The sequence below is a fragment of the Pleurodeles waltl genome, chromosome 3_1 (assembly GCF_031143425.1).
Source record: "Pleurodeles waltl isolate 20211129_DDA chromosome 3_1, aPleWal1.hap1.20221129, whole genome shotgun sequence".
Lineage (NCBI taxonomy): Eukaryota > Metazoa > Chordata > Amphibia > Caudata > Salamandridae > Pleurodeles > Pleurodeles waltl.
Window position 1 is genome coordinate 953,780,869 of NC_090440.1, and position 13,052 is coordinate 953,793,920.

The following is a 13,052-nucleotide window of genomic DNA, read 5'->3' on the forward strand; positions in this document are numbered from 1 at the left end:
GCTCCGCTGGGCCCCTTCATCTCAAGCACCGCTCCGCTGGGCTCCGCCGTCTCAAGCACCGCTCCGCTGGGCCCCTTCATCTCAAGCACCGCTCCGCTGGGCCCCTTCATCTCAAGCACCGCTCCGCTGGGCCCCGCCGTCTCAAGCACCGCTCCGCTGGGCCCCGTCGTCTCAAGCACCGCTCCGCTGGGCCCCTTCATCTCAAGCACCGCTCCGCTGGGCCCCGCCGTCTCAAGCACCGCTCCGCTGGGCCCCTTCATCTCAAGCACCGCTCCACTGGGCCCCTTCATCTCAAGCACCGCTCCGCTGGGCCCCTTCATCTCAAGCACCGCTCCGCTGGGCCCCGCCGTCTCAAGCACTGCTCCGCTGTGCCCCGCCGTCTCAAGCACCGCTCCGCTGGGCCCCGTCTTCTCAAGCACCGCTCCGCTGGGCCCCGCCGTCTCAAGCACCGCTCCGCTGGGCCCCTTCTTCTCAAGCACCGCTCCGCTGGGCCCCTTCATCTCAAGCACCGCTCCGCTGGGCCCCGCCGTCTCAAGCACCGCTCCGCTGGGCCCCGCCGTCTCAAGCACCGCTCCGCTGGGCCCCACCGTCTCAAGCACCGCTCCGCTGGGCCCCTTCATCTCAAGCACCGCTCCGCTGGGCTCCTTCATCTCAAGCACCGCTCCGCTGGGCCCCGCCGTCTCAAGCACCGCTCCGCTGGGCCCCGCCGTCTCAAGCACCGCTCCGCTGGGCCCCGCCGTCTCAAGCACCGCTCCGCTGGGCCCCGCCGTCTCAAGCACCGCTCCGCTGGGCCCCTTCTTCTCAAGCACCGCTCCGCTGGGCCCCTTCATCTCAAGCACCGCTCCGCTGGGCCCCGCCGTCTCAAGCACCGCTCCGCTGGGCCCCGCCGTCTCAAGCACCGCTCCGCTGGGCCCCGCCATCTCAAGCACCGCTCAGCTGGGCCCCTTCATCTCAAGCACCGCTCCGCTGGGCCCCTTCATCTCAAGCACTGTTTATGGTTCACTGTGCCCACCATGCCTCCTCCTTGACCAGTGGAGACTGTTATCCACTTGAGAGACTGTGGCTTTGCACTCCCCAGGATGGCACAGTGGGCAACCCACCCACTGTAGAGACTTGAGAGACTGTGGCTTTGCACTCCCCAGGATGGCACAGTGGGCAACCCACCCACTGTAGAGACTTGAGAGACTGTGGCTTTGCACTCCCCAGGATGGCACAGTGGGCAACCCACCCACTGTAGAGACTTGAGAGACTGTGGCTTTGCACTCCCCAGGATGGCACAGTGGGCAACCCACCCACTGTAGAGACTGGAGAGACTGTGGCTTTGCACTCCCCAGGATGGCACAGTGGGCAACCCACCCACTGTAGAGACTTGAGAGACTGTGGCTTTGCACTCCCCAGGATGGCAGAGTGGGCAACCCACCCACTGTAGAGACTTGTGAGACTGTGGCTTTGCACTCCCCAGGATGGCACAGTGGGCATGGTGGCCCCTTCGTGGATCTTGCGTCGTGGACTCATGTGGCTGTGGTGCCCCCCCCTTCCCTTCCCCCTGAGGTGCCTGTAGTATTTTCATCAGATGCCCCTGCAGTGTTCTCTCCAAAGGACTCAGGTCTCCTGTGTGGGCTTTGCCCTTGTGTCGCTACACTGTAGCCCACGGACTGTTCCATTTGACTTTGATGTAGCGGACTAATTGCCTTGGTTCTCCATGGCAGTGTGTATAGTATTATTTTGTTATGGATATTTTGCATAGTTGCCGATACATCTCAGAGTCTATTTTTTATATAAAATTTTGGTTCACAATTTAATTATGTCTTTGCATTATTCAGGGGGGTTTGGGTGGTGTCACTGTGCATTGTTGCTCTGCATTGGTGTGTACATAGTTTGGGGGGGTGGGGGTCGCATATGTGTGTGCCTGTAACCTTTCCTCCTCCCCCCTCCCGTGTGTCGTAGGTGCAGTACTCACCGTTGTCGTCTGCGCCGGAGTTCGTACTCGTGGTAGATGAGCAGGTAGACGAGTGCAGGTAGGATGTTTCATTCGGGTTCCATGCTGTCCTCCGTACTCGTGGAGTGTGTTTTGGTGAGCGTTTTCCCGTCCGTAGTCTGTTTCCGCCGTGTTTTTATCGGCGGGGCTCCCGCCCCGGAAAAGGTGGCAGATTGGTGAGTTGTAATACTGTGGGCGGTACATTGTCTGCCGCCTGCCTGTTGGCGGTGACCGCCGCGCTGTTTGTCTGTACCGCGGTGGCGGTCGGAGTGTTAATCTGGCGGGCTGTGTTGGCGGTTGCCGCCAGGGTCAGAATTCCATTTTTTGGACCGCCGGCCTGTTGGCGGGTTGGCCGCCGCTTTATCACCGACCGCCAGGGTTAGAATCACCCCCATAGTTTTGTTAAACAAAAAATGACGCATAACGCGAAAAAGGTGGGACTTTTCATACAGGAAGTGATGTAATAGGATATCCTGTTTACAGAACGTGTACAGTGGGTGTACTTTCACTTTCACTTTGCAGTCTATGACCCTTCTAGACTGTGTGGCTGTGTAGAGAGTGTTGTCCTGAGATTCTGTGCTGTTTTTGTCCTGTGTGCTATCTGTAAAGTCCATTTGTGAAATAATTATTGTTGGTGTATACTGTAGTACTGTGTTTTGTCTACATTTGTCCATTTATTTTGTGTTTTTCTTGTTTGTGAGAGTCTGTTGTGGGTAGTGTTAGTTTGGGGATAGTTGGGCTCTTTTAGTGTTTAGGTTTACTTTTTTTCTGTCTTTGTACCCCTACTTTACCCCTTTTCCCCTTTCTATTTCTTTTCCCCCTATTCCATATCATCACTTATAAGTATGTCTGGTAGGCCACGTCTTGGCAGGATGGGGGAAGAGGAGTTGGGGGCCTTCATCTGGCTGGTGACGCATTTCTTGCCGCTCATGATCCAGGCAGGGGGCAGGGTGATACAGGGGTATCCGACAGAGGCGCGCAGAATCCGGTGGGGAAAGGTGCTGCATCACCTGCAGCGTGTGTATGCCAGCCAGAGGAGTGACCACCAGCTGAAGCACTGGTGGCCTGACCTCATCACCAGGGAGCAGAATCTCTTGGACCACCTGGGAATCATGATTGGTGGCACTGTTGGTGAGTACGAATTATGTTAATGTGCACGATTAAATGCTCTGTTGTGACATCAGGGGATTAGTGCAATGTCTGCCATCTAACTTGCTGACTGTGTGTTATGCTGGGGTAATATAAGGGGATCATTGATGCACTATGGCAAGGATCACAATTGCTAGCTGTCAGGTAGCACGTGCTCAGCAAACTTACAGGTTACTTTTCCATGAAGGAAATTGGTGCGGCCTTTTTGTCAGAACAGCTAACAAAATATGAGCCAATCATGTCTATTGACAGAGAAGTACAGATGTACCAACATTTAGGCCAACTATGTTTACGCAATTGCTAGACTGACTTTAGAATCACTACATGATGCTGAAACTGAGTGCTGCCTTCACATAAATTGATAATCGCAAAGTGGCTCAGACATATGTCTCATGTGAGTCTGGTGAGTGTGGAGGGAAAGCGTTTACAGAAGTACTATGAATGTGTGGGATTATTGTGTTCCTTGATCTTTTTGGATACATGTCAGTTCTTGATTTGAAAACATTGTGAAAAGGTGTAAGGTGCCCTCAGCTAACATCTTAAGATGTTTGTTGAAATTAGTTGAGCCACAATCCAAATATGGATGGCAGTCCAAGTGTATGCACATGGCCTCACATCTCCATGGTTGGTGCAAATCACCATAGCTGGGCCACATCAATTGACTATACTGTAACAACAGGATTGCTTACAAAAGTCCCTGCCCCTCCCTCTGTACATTGGGCCTATGTGCAATAAATGTGTCATGACCACAAGGCATGTTTGACTGGTAATGCAGTCCTCAAGTAACCAGGCTTTGGATGTCTCTCTTGGATGCACATAATGAGACGATTACACTCCATATTTTTTGGTGCTCACCAATTATGGAGCATGTTTGCAACCACATGATAGTTAGGGCAAATGTATGTGTGAAGATATGTGTGTAACTGTCACAGGAGACCCATGCTATGTACAAGTTGGCCGTGATATATCAGATCCAGTACCATCATGTCTGAATGGCTGCCATTTCATTATTAAGCCTACACATTGTAAATGTTTATGAAATTGTTGCACTGTGCACAGATTTTGAGCACATTTCTTCCTTCCATACCTTACAGGTGGACCGGCACCCTACACTGTGGGAGAGGTGGCGACATTTGAAGACCCCGACCACTCCAGTAAGTGTTGATATGTCTGTTATGTGTTGTGTTTGCTGGTTATGGACTTGTGTGAGTTGGACGCATAGCAAGGTGTGATGCGTTGGGCAAGCTTTTCTCTTGTTCCATGAGTGGGAATGCAGTTCTCACATGTTTTGAGTTTGCCAATGCGTATCCAATGGTATCATGTAGGGATTGTAGGACATCCCTGTAGGCCCCACTGTGAGTACAGGGGATAGTCATGTGTATGACACTTGTATCACCAAGAGTCGCAATGGAAGTCAGCCCCAATTTAGTCAGCCTGTCAGACCCACATTCTCTAAGATTGGTACAGCAAATAGATTTCCAATAGACATCTGCTTCCCTATTTACCTACGTTATTTTGAAACAGTAGGTAGAACCTCCTAGCAGCATTTACTTCCACATGTAGTGCAACAAGTCTGTGGAACCTGAGTGCAATGGCCTAGGTGTGCATGCAATTCATGATCATGGGTGTTCTAGCAACTCTGTGTCTGATGTAAGTCAGGCCTCACTGGAAGTATAAGTTGTGTACTAAGTTCTGCATTTCCTGACATGTCTGACCCTATGAGTGCTCTAGAGTTTGCTGACTCCTAATTGTAGATAGACCTTACCTGTGGTGTGTCTGTAGAGACAAACATGTGTGGAGTTTCCTATACGCTCCTCGGTGTACATGTTGTTGGCAAATTATAGATGTGTATGCACCGCCCCCCCTCAAACACGGCCATGGGTTTGTGAATGGGGTACCTAGTACTGATGCCACCAGTATGTTACACATACATGTGAATAAGTGACGGTTTGGTTGCATACTAGTATACACACTCAGGTTTGGCACTTGGTACTATACTGGCAAGCCCAGTTACAGCTGCAGACCATGTGGCTTTAGTTTTGCTTTACGTACACTGACATTTGTAGCCCAGCTCTTGGCGGAGGATATTGAGCATGATTCTTAGATGATAACTGTCAGAACTCAGATTGCAAGTCAAAGCCAGTTATTACCCATCTTGTAGGTTATGGATGTGCTTTGTGTGATGTGACCTTTGTAGTCTGGCCTGCCATATACTTCCTCAGGGACATTCAATGCTCTGTATTGTGATATGAGCTGTTACAAGTACAGTAGATGTAATGTCTGATTAACTTGCTGTGCCATTTCACACAATGCAGTTACTAATGTAGAATATCTGCATTTGTCTTCACAGCTCCTAACTTGACTCCAGACCAGGTCCGTGAATTTCAGCGCCGGGCCATGCGGTATCAGCACATCCTGCTGGTGGAGTGAGGGTTCCGGAGGATGGCCCTGTGATATCGCCATGAACGGGCCTCTGGGGCATGGCGAGCCTTCCCACAGGGTGGGCCTACTTTGCCCACCACAGCCACCACCAGCACAACCACCAATCAGAGCCAGGTGGCCCCACCCCCAGCTGCCACTGTTGGTCCAACATCTGCTGGACTTCCTGGCCCCAGCATTGCCACCGGTGCAGGACAGCCCACACAGACCTCCTCCACCGGTACCCAGACTGCCACTGCTCCATCTGTTGACCCTGCAGCCTTCAACAGAATGGACCATAAGATGGACAAAGTGCTGCGCAAGTTGAGCCACCTGAGCCGGCACGTGCGGCACATTAAGCTGCGGGTCAAGGACATTAAGAGGACCCTCCGAAGGGCCAACTTCGACACTTTTTTTGATGGACATGAATCCCTCCCTCCTCTTTCCTTTTTCTTAAAGTTAGTGGGCTTAAGGGGCTTAGTGTTAGGTTAGTATAGGCTGTTAGTTTAGTTAGTGTTAGTGGGTGGGGGGTCCTCATTCTTTATATTTGTACTTCTTAAGTGTGTGGGTGGGTGGGTGAGGGGCTATGTTGGGGTTCATGTGTATTAAAAAAAAATACAAAAAAAAATGAAAAAGAAAAATACCAAAACAATATATATTTGTTTAGGATAGTATAGTATGTGTTAAGGTTAGTATGTGTTGTCCTCCATGTGTCCCGTCTCATAAGGGGGGTGGGGGGTAGATGTTTACAACGTTTCGTTACATGTGATAAGTAAGTGTAGCTTAGGTTAGTTAGGGACAGTTGTGGGTAATGAGTAGTCAGGGTAGATTAGGGTAGGTAAGATTTTTCCCTCAGTTTCCTCATCTGTGGTTAGCATTTAATAAATATTTGGTTACCCCTTAATAGTATGTGTTGAATGGTACTTGATCGTGGGTTTGGATTCAGTGTACATCAATTTGGTACTATAACATCTGTGTCCTATGCTACAAACAAATCCCTACAGAGCTGTACGATTGGCAGCTAGCCCAGAGCTACCTTGCAAAGTGTCGACCCTTTGTTGCAACCACCAATCACAGTTAATATGGATCCCAATGTGTTTCTGTTGATAAGTGTGTTTTCAAAGTCACTAACAGTGCTTCCAGACTTGATATTGGGGAAACAGTTTTAGGTCTGACTGCAGTGTGATGATCATGCACACCCTTATGAGTTCTCATTGGCAATCTTGTATTCTTGTCTTCATGACCCTCATACATCATTTGTGACACAGTTCGGCATGATTACCTATTTGTATGTTAACTCAGACACCTTCATTTGTGCAGTTTTTTTAATGTTGACTTAGATTAGTGTGCCATGTTTATTGTCTTATTTTTGCATGTTTACAACATTTTTCGACCACTATTTGATGACTCAGTTATCCCCCGAGGAAGCATTCTTCTGTCCAACACAGCATGGTGGTATTAGGTTTCTCACTTCATTCGATTTCTTCCTCAGAAAGGGCAGAGTATGATGCAATCATGTGCACTGTGCAGAATTCTCTGACTACATATTATCAGGACAGTTGGATTGACAAGCTACGTAATTTGACAGTAGGCACATTTCAGTAATCTACTTCACAGTTGATATGTCACATTACCCAGAGACAGATTTGTTGTGTAAGTCCTATTTATTGAAAAGTGCTGTAGTGCTATCTGTACATTGTCCATGATTGTGAGTCCATTATAATAACATTTTAAATTGGGATCCAACACAAGGGGTTACGGAAATGCTTTTGACATGCTGGGGTTGATGTTTCAGACAGTGCAGAGGGACAGGATTTGGCAATGAGTAGGAGAGAGACAATCACTGGGCTGGGTGACAAGATATACAGTGGTTTGCAGAACAGTGCTCGAGTAAAGTTGTTGCAAGACTGGCAAGTTACAAAGCGCAGGACCTTGGTAAATGTGGGCCATGTGGCAGGGACTGGTGCTTCCGGGTCATTTTCCTTGTGAATGTGATCTGTTCCATGTCTTTTTCTTCTGATGTGTGTGTTGCCTGATTTGTCCTTGTTGTTGTTGGTTGTGAAGGGACAACACACACCTCCGTGTTAGAAGACGTGGAGTCAGACATCCCGGTCACTGCTCCCTGTGAAGGTCTTAAGGGCAGTACTGCAGCAAGGAGGGTCTGCTGGTTCTTGAGAATAGCAGCCACATCATGACGGTAGGCAGCCAAGTCGGCCCTGAGGGAGTCATGATTGCATTTGTGCATGCAGTGGAAGGTTTGGGGTGCAAGGTGTTGTGGCAACTCCCTTACTGCAGTGGTGAATTCCTTGACAGTTTCTTGTAGTCCTTGCAATATGGATGTTAGGGCTTGCATAGCTGCTGCCTGATCTTCAGATGACATCATGCACGAACGCCCCCCCTCAAGGCTGGCTGCCATAGTTTGCATCCCCACCCGCACCTCCTTGGCCAGCTCCCGATGTACTCCAACTACAGTTCTCTCAAAGCTGGTGCCAGTGTCGTCTGAGTCCTCAGCTGTATTGGAGCTGGCAGGTCTTACAATTGGGGTGGTGGGTGGATCCTCTGCGATGGCTGCTTGTTCTGTGCGCCTCCTTGTGACTGAAGGTGGTGTCTGAAGGGTTTCAAGGACCTTTTGGATAGTCTCCTGGGGAATGTTTATCGGCTCGTCATCCATGTCATCAGGGAAATCTGGGACAGGCATATCCGCAGGAGATCCATCTTCCTCTGCAATGAAACAGGGTACAATTAGTGTGTCTGTGTTGTGGCAATTTTGATGTGACGTACCTGCCTTTTGATGAATTCACTTTGTGATCTTGTTTTGTGTTAATTTCTCCAGTCCTTCAGATGGGCATTCTTCCAGGCCTATGGCCCACCTGCGTGTCACATGTATGTTATTGAGTTATCAGACTTGTCAGCCTCATCCCCTCTAGGTGTTGATTTATGCCAAATAGAGAATTGCCATCTTCTTTTCCTACTCGACCCTCCGTGTACATCCATTCTCATGGTGACACCTTTCACTGGCTGTGGGTGTAGTGATGGCCCTGACAGCACACTTAACAATCTGGACCTGCCCCAATCTCTGATCATTCACATACACTTAAATGTCATCGACATGTGGCATATCCTAGGCATGGCAATGTTATGATCCGATATGGATGTTGACATTGTTAATGTGTCCTGCTGATGTTGGGGAATGTGTATTACATTGGATTGCCCTGATAGTCGTATCAGTGTCCTATTTCATCCTCTGACTGTGCAGGTGTATTTCAGTGACCAGTTACATGTGTCCCCTCCTCAATGCTGTTGTCTGAGCAGTATGACATTTGGGATGTTGCCTTGTTACCCAGGGACAGGATGGACCCTGACATATGCAGCATGGGTGTGTCCTTAGTGCTATGTCGCTCCTATTGTTGTTTACATTGGCTGATGTTTGCGACAACTATGGGCATTGACATTTGAGAGTACTAGGGCCTTTGTCTGGTTTTTGGGGTTTGTTGCAGTTGTCATCCTCACCCCCTAATTTAGGTGTGTATGATCCATGGGGAGGTTACTGCCATTGGCTACTTGAGCTCCACACAGAGCAGAGGTGGTAGTGGCAACTGTTGTCGCAGTTATATTCCAGTTGTCGGTATGGCTAGAGGATTGCTAATAGGGGCCTAGTTAATGTAGGGGGTATGTTGGCTGACGTGTGCCAGGATGTCAGTTTGACGTAGTGGCCTTCCCTCCTTGCGTGGCTTTCCCTTTGCTCCATCGTTGGCATGACAACATGCCCCTATGGGACTGTTGTTGGTGTTGTATAATGGTGTGCCTCAGGTCTTCTCAGAACGGGCCATGCCCCCCTGCCGTGCCCCTTTACCCATGCCACTCCATGTATTAGATGACTTCCATGCATTTAGTGGTCGGTATCCCCCCCGGTTGTAGATGACATTATTGCATTTTAATTCCCCATGTGACTTACCCTGCATGTGCGTTGTCTCGTGGTAGTCTGCGCTGTCCTGTCCTTGAATCCCTGTGACGATCTCCTCAGGGATGACGGCGGCGACCATCTCCTCCTTGTGGGCCAGGGCCTACTGGTGTGCTGGACTCCCCCCTCCAGTCTGCAGTGCTGCCTTCCTGTTCCTGGCCATCTTTTCCTTGGTCCTGCGCTTGCAGTCATGCCAGCGTTTCTTGCACTCGATGACTGTTCTGCGTAGTTCAGCCACACTGTTAATCTTGTCGACAATTTGTTGCCATATGGCCTCTCTTCTACTGATTGGCAACTTTGATGTGACAAACAGTTGGTGCTTGTGTTCCATCACCTCTTTAACCAGAATTTCCTGCCCCTCTGCACTAAAGCGGCACTTTCTTTTCTTCTTAAAAGTGTCCTGGTTCTTGTGTGGGTCCTCCTGGCTGGTTCCTGGTCTGCTGTCATCTTCCTTGGGTCTGTAGTGGCATCTGGGATCCATTTTGGCTCTCCTCTGGTGAAATGGCTGTGTTCGCTGGTTTTTTTGACGCTATTGCGTCCAAAAAAACGGCGCATATCCGGTTTGCGGTGTCGTAAATCGACCCACAGTCATTTCCGCTGCGTTAACGTTGTTTTCCTTTACGACTTGACACCGTGGTGTGCGTCAAAAATAATGACTCCCACCTGTTGTTTGCGCCGCCGTTCGTCAAAGTATAAATATGATGCCCGCACGGCGCACCAAAATGGCGTTAGCCGGCGGTAATATTTTTGACGCAAAACTGCGCCGGCGCAGTGTTGTGCCAAAAAGTATAAATATGGGCCATAAAATTTCTTTACAGTTTTATATTCCACACTTAAAGATATGTCGACGTTTCGACCCACTTTCAGAAACAAATCAAAGGTGGGCCATCATCAGGACTAGGAAAATTCAGGTAGGTAGCACCTACGGATAGTATAAATATCTGAATTACCAAAGGCCTATTTGATCGGTGTCCAAAATTTATGGTTGAAGTAGGGGTTAGGAACTCACCTAAGATCCAGTGGGAAAATGGCGTACAGTATGGTACTCTGTTTATACATTAGAAAATAGGAAGTGTGATCATAAGATAGCCGGTGACTACTTACATGTTGAGTAGTTCAAAGTACCCAGAGGACGTGGTCTACTCCGGTCTGGGGGGTCAATTCAATTGGTATAATATTCAGAGTTGTGTATTCAGGGTTGTTCGAACACTGAGAGCCCTTCACAAATTTAGGCTGGGGCTCACGATATCTAAGAAACAATAAATGTACGAGCAAGCCTGAGTATAGGTGTCTGTGAGTAAAGGAGCATAGTCAAATTATATGTGTCTGCACTTACTGCTCAATATGCATCTGGGAAGTCTATGCTTGTGGCCAGGGCGAGACATCCGGCGCCGTACGTTTACTCGTCGAGCTTCCTTTCCGTTTACTGTAAGCCGCACATATGAGCGACTTACCGGCTTAAGTGGGAAATTGCAACCATTTTGGAGCGATCTAACACTTCTATGATTGGTCCATGGAGGAACCAATCAGGGATAAGAAAACAATGTGGTATAGCGGCATTAAACTAAAGCCGCCAGCGCTGGAGCCAGGAAGGGAAATGTTCCCTTCTGGTCCGCTGCAAATACGCGTACGAATTCGTGCCTGTGTTCATTTGAAGTATAAGAAAGGGAAGAGGTCCCTTTCTGGTCCTTGTAGAGCGCGATTCGTCAACATTGCTCACGAGAATGTGCAGACATTCGGGGAGACCTGATCTTAGTTGGGAACGCTTCTCAACCGTGGCGTTGTGCCACGCATGTGTTCATTTAAAGAGTAGGCAAGGGGAGAGGTCCCTTTCTGGTTCGCATGGAGCGCGTTTTGTCAAAATAGCTTAGGGGGATGTGCAGACTTGCGAGGAGGCTTGAACTTAATCGGAAATGCTTCTCACCGGTAGCGTTGTGTCAGGAGTCGCTGACCACTACGTAGGGCTATCTATGAGGCTATCAAGGCCCTATACTGAATGAATAAGGAAAGTATGCATGGGGCTCATGCAGATGACTACCGGCAAGTGGTCTATTAAAAAGGCACATCGGATTGTAGTCCAGAACAAGACGTATGACAAGGTGCACATGGTGGCGGATGATGGGTACTATGTGTTCATAGGAGGTAGCCCTGGTGGATCTTCATGTAGGAAATATTGACAAAAAGGGGCACTTCAGTAAGCAGCCTGGGGTATATGTATATGTAATATAGGTCTCAGAGGGACGTGGCGTGGGATGCATATGCAACAACAATTTTGGCAGCCACGTGACGACCATAAAAAACTGTCAGAGGGAGTGGCAGACAATGAATCCACTCTAGCCCAAATCAGACCCACAATACTCTCCCATGATGAGAAGCTAACAGGCTTTGAAAAAGAGATCAAAATAGTGAGAGCAAGAGTTAAGGCTGCTCCCGCAAGAATAATGGAATAATGTGTGGGTTGTGGGTCTACTAGAAAAAACAGAGGGACAGTCTATGGTGGCATAAATGGAGAAGTGGCTGACAGACACAGTGCTGGAAGGGAAGCCCTCCAAATGGTTTTTGGTGGAGAGAGCCCACAGAGTGCCCACGAGGGACCTACACCCTGGATCTCCCCCCTCGGATAACAGTAGTAAGACTACTGAATTACAGAGATAGAGACGGGATATTGAGAGCAGCAAGAACACAGGGTCCTTGGCAGGTAGAGGGTGGTACGGTAACAATATACCCAGACTTCACAAAAATTGTGTAGCAACTAAGAGCCACCTACCTCTCCGTGAAGCACCACCTCAGATCCTTGAACATCCAGTACGCATTGCTTTTCCTGGCAAGAATGCGGGTGGTGGTGAACCCAAATTCAGAACCTAACTATAACGCCTTTTTAACCTTGTTTTTTTTAAGTGAATTTCTATGTTTTTTATTTCTATTTCCTAACTATAATGTCCCTATAACCTTTGTTCCTATGTTTTTTTTTAGTATAGTAATTTTCATTACTATACGTTAATCCAACCACCACCTGCAGCCAGGCCCCGAGGCCTAACCCCCATAAGCACCAAAACTTGCACCATGTATGGCCTGCACCCGTATGCTGCGGAGGTTCCCGGCATGACCTGGCCTGCAGCCAGACCCTGCAGCCAACCCCCCTAAACATCCAACCTCATGCTGTGCACAGCCCTTTGGCCATGTGCGGCTGAAGTTGGCCTTAGTCTCTCTGGGAGTCAGAATAGATGTGAGAGGTTGTATCTGGGGGTGAGAGTGTCTGTCTGAGTGTGAGAGTGCATATATCAGTGTTTTACTGGGTGCATCAGTGTGCACGGGTCTGTGAGTGGGTGCATGAGGCTGTCAGTGGGACTGTGAGTGGGTGCACAAGGCTCTGAGTGGGGCTGTGAATGGGTGCATGAGTGTCTGAGTAGGTCTGTGATAGGGTGTGTGAGTGGGAGAAATTGATTGAAAGAGACAGAGAGAGAGAGAAAGTGAGCGGGGAAAAGATAGAGAGTTTTTTTTAGGCTTTGATGTATAATATACTTAGAATGAGATATTTCTGCACAA